The sequence below is a fragment of the Coregonus clupeaformis genome, chromosome 35 (assembly GCF_020615455.1).
Source record: "Coregonus clupeaformis isolate EN_2021a chromosome 35, ASM2061545v1, whole genome shotgun sequence".
In the NCBI taxonomy this organism is placed as follows: domain Eukaryota; kingdom Metazoa; phylum Chordata; class Actinopteri; order Salmoniformes; family Salmonidae; genus Coregonus; species Coregonus clupeaformis.
The window spans coordinates 10736185-10740565 of record NC_059226.1 but is presented as its reverse complement, the minus strand read 5'-3'; the positions used below and the strand labels follow the sequence as shown (position 1 = coordinate 10740565).

Genomic DNA, 4381 nt, shown 5'->3' with positions numbered 1-4381 from the left:
TCAACCTGAATAGACGCAAGAATGTAACAGCAGCAATATATATATATAGTGTGGGGAAAAAAGTATTTAGTCAGCCACCACTTGTGCAAGTTCTCCCACTGAAAAATATGAGAGAGGCCTGTACATCATAGGTACACGTCAACTATGACAGAGAAAATGAGGAGAAAAAAATCCAGAAAATCACATTGTAGGATTTTTTATGAATTTATTTGCAAATTATGGTGGAAAATAAGTATTTGGTCAATAACAAAAGTTTCTCAATACTTTGTTATATACCCTTTGTTGGCAATGACACAGGTCAAACGTTTTCTGTAAGTCTTCACAAGGTTTTCACACACTGTTGCTGGTATTTTGGCCCATTCCTCCATGCAGATCTCCTCTAGAGCAGTGATGTTTTGGGGCTGTCTCGCTGGGCAATACGGACTTTCAACTCCCCGCCAAAGATTTTCTATGGGGTTGAGATCTGGAGACTGGCCAGCGCCACTCCAGGACCTTGAAATGCTTCTTACGAAGCCACTCCTTCGTTGCCCGGGCGGTGTGTTTGGGATCATTGTCATGCTGAAAGACCCAGCCACGTTTCATCTTCAATGCCCTTGCTGATGGAAGGAGGTTTTCACTCAAAATCTCATGATACATGGCCCCATTCATTATTTCCTTTACACGGATCAGTCGTCCTGGTCCCTTTGCAGAAAAACAGCCCCAAAGCATGATGTTTCCACCCCCATGCTTCACAGTAGGTATGGTGTTCTTTGGATGCAACTCAGCATTCTTTGTCCTCCAAACATGACGAGTTGAGTTTTTACCAAAAAATTATATTTTGGTTTCATCTGACATTCTCCCAATCCTCTTCTGGATCATCCAAATGCACTCTAGCAAACTTCAGACGGGCCTGGACATGTACTGGCTTAAGCAGGGGGACACGTCTTGTACTGCAGGATTTGAGTCCCTGGCAGCGTAGTGTGTTACTGATGGTAGGCTTTGTTACTTTGGTCCCAGCTCTCTGCGGTTTCACTAGGTCCCCCTGTGTGGTTCTGGGATTTTTGCTCACCGTTCTTGTGATCATTTTGACCCCACAGGGTGAGATCTTGCGTGGAACCCCAGATCGAGGGAGATTATCAGTGGTCTTGTATGTCTTCCATTTCCTAATAATTGCTCCCACAGTTGATTTCTTCAAACCAAGCTGCTTACCTATTGCAGATTCAGTCTTCCCAGCCTGGTGCAGGTCTACAATTTTGTTTCTGGTGTCCTTTGACAGCTCTTTGGTCTTGGCCATGGTGGAGTTTGGAGTGTGACTGTTTGAGGTTGCTTGAACAGGTGTCTTTTATACTGATAACAAGTTCAAACAGGTGCCATTAATACAGGTAACTAGTGGAGGACAGAGGAGCCTCTTAAAGAAGAAGTTACAGGTCTGTGAGAGCCAGAAATCTTGCTTGTTTGTAGGTGACCAAATACTTATTTTCCACCATAATTTGCAAATAAATTCATTAAAAATCCTACAATGTGATTTTCTGGAATTTTTTTCTCATTTTGTCTGTCATAGTTGATGGGTACCTATGATGAAAATTACAGCCTCTCTCGATCTTTTTAAGTGGGAAGAACTTGCACAATGTGGCTGACTAAATACTTTTTTTCCCCACTGTATATATATTTAGAGAGAGAGAGAGAGAGAGAGAGAGAGAGAGAGAGAGAGAGAGAGAGAGAGAGAGAGAGAGAGAGAGAGAGAGAGAGAGAGAGAGAGAGAGAGAGAGAGAGAGAGAGAGAGAGAGAGAGAGAGAGAGAGAGAGAGAGAGAGAGATATATACCTGCAACTCAAACATTTATTTATACGAGTACAACATTGATAGAATGTCACAGTTGCTACCTATAGCGTCAGAGCTAAATTAAGTATTGATTAAATCTTGAATTCCTTTTCTGTCCTTGTTTCTAACTCCCTTTTCCTATTTTTTCTCCTTTCCATCTCTCTTTTTCTTTCTCACTTTCACCTCTCTTTCTCTCTCACACACTCCCCTGTCTCTCTCTCTCTCCTCTCTCTCTCCTCTACCCCTCTCTTTCGCTCACTCTCCGACTCCTTTCTCTCTCACACACACCTCTCCCCCTCTCGCTATCTCCCTCTCTCTCATTCTCTCTCTCGCTCTCTCCTCTCTCTATCCCTCTTTATCTCCAGCTGGCCCTGGGTCAAGAAGATGACTCTTCAAGCCCCAAGAGCTCCTCAGCAGACGGGTCGTCCTCTAAGACGGTGGGTCTCCTGGGGAGCCAGACTCCACTTTCCCCCTGAGTGGCGTGGATGCTCCAGAGTAAAAAGCCGGGCAGCCAATGCCACCTCCCTAGAGCTGCCCTACCGCTCACCCATTCCTTCTCCAAGCAGGAGTTCTGGGAGATGCTGGGTAGTGACCTGATGAAACCCAGACACCTCCTCTTCCTCCGCTCAAACGCCGGCCCATCGTCAAGACGGGCAAGTTCAAGAAGATGTTTGGCTGGGGAGACTTTTATTCTAACATCAAGACGGTGCGCCTCAACCTACCGATCACCGCAAGATCGTAGACCACGGCAACGGAACATTCAGCGTCTACTTCCGCCACAACTCCACGGGCCAGGGCAACATCTCAGTCAGCCTGGTGCCGCCGGTCAAGCGGTGGAGTTCGACCTGGAGCGCCAGAGCGTGGGTCTACCCCAAGGACTCCAAGATCTTCAACTGCCGCGTGGACTATGAGAAGGTGGACCGCAGCAAGCGCACGTCACTGTGCAACTCACGACCCGTCCAAGACCTGCTTCTAGGAGCAGACACAGAGCCATGTCTCCTGGATCTGTTCCAAGCCCTTCAAGGTCATCTGTATCTACATCTCCTTCTACAGTACAGACTACCGCCTGGTCCAGAAGGTCTGCTTCCCGGACTACAACTACCATAACGAGATGCCCTACCTGCCCACCGGCCAGAGAGGGGGCACACAGGGGAGGGGGAGAGGAGGGACGAGGGGAGGAGTGACTTTGTAGGGTGAGGGGCCACCAGATTGAGCTGGATAAACTTTTTCTGTCATTTGCTGCAAAACCTCACCAGACAACCCATCGCTGTAGCCAGACTACTGTTCCCTGTAAAAACGTATATATGCAAAAAATACAGTATGCACACAGTGAGGCATTTAGATTTAGAGTGCTGTCATGAAGCATTCTTCGACAGGAACAGTAGTAACTAGCACGCCCAACATCATCACGCACATTTTTACCTCAACTCAAACCTCTAATTTCGCTAAATACTTCGCTAAATACAGAAAACACCTACAAACATGAATGTTTTCGTGAACTACTGCACACTGTCATTCAGGTGAGGTAACACTCTACTTTCAAAAGGGCATCTTCCATTTGTTTCTGTATGGACCCTTCCTCCCATCTTTCCCAATGCTCCCATATCCCACCCCCACCCTCTCCCCCACCCTCTCTCCCCCACCCTCTCTCCCCCAACCCTCTCCCCCACCCCTATATCATCCCGATAGGCTATCCCACCCAATGTTTATTCTAAAGGTCTGGCATTCTATCAAACATCATCTCTCTCTTTCCCTGAATTATGTCAGAGAGAGAGAGAGAGAGAGAGAGAGAGAGAGAGAGAGAGAGAGAGAGAGAGAGAGAGAGAGAGAGAGAGAGAGAGAGAGAGAGAGAGAGAGAGAGAGAGAGAGAGAGAGAGAGAGAGAGAGAGAGAGAGAGAGAGAGAGAGAGAGAGAGCAAAAGCAATCGCCAGACAAATATATGGGACAGGGCTTAAGTTCAACGTGAGAGAAATAACTTGATTCTGCCTCTCCACACATGAGAGAGAGGTAGGGGGAGACAGAGAGAGAGGAGAGAGTGAGCACGAAAGAGGAAGAGAGAAGGAGAATGAGAGATTCAGAGAGCTCTTTTAATTAAAGTGGAGGAGAGAGAAGGAGATGTAGAGTATTCAGCTCCTTCTATTGTCCCCCCCTCTGTATGAAAAAGATTACATTTTGTTGCCGTCCAGGATTCCTGATTTCAAGCTTTGATAACTTTGGCTGTGTGTGGGAGATTTCTCTCTCCTGACAAACTCTGTGTGTTCACTAAAGTCTGATCGTTATCTGGAATAAATTAAAATAAAACTAATTAAGGCTTCAACGAGAGAGGGCGAAATGTATTCCTGGAAATCAAGTTAGGGTTATTATGATGCGAGCGAGGAGCACAGAGAGGAGTATAGCGGATAGTTCTATAATGGTTCCCTGGCCGCTTAGCCCCCAGTTAACAGCTCTCTCATCAAGATGAATAGCCACTGGCTGGCTGAACTCATGTTAATTTCACAAACAACAACACTAGACAAAATACTGTATATATCTAATTTGTGGAAACTGATTCTGTACTGACAATATGGGCTGTTTTGAAACAG

The 4381-nt window shown here is 46.2% G+C and overlaps 1 pseudogene; it reads left to right on the top strand.

Moving 5' to 3' along the window:
• The first annotated feature begins 2183 nt into the window (after positions 1-2183).
• Positions 2184-2991, top strand: LOC123482666 (annotated as a pseudogene).
• Positions 2992-4381: the final 1390 nt, after the last annotated feature.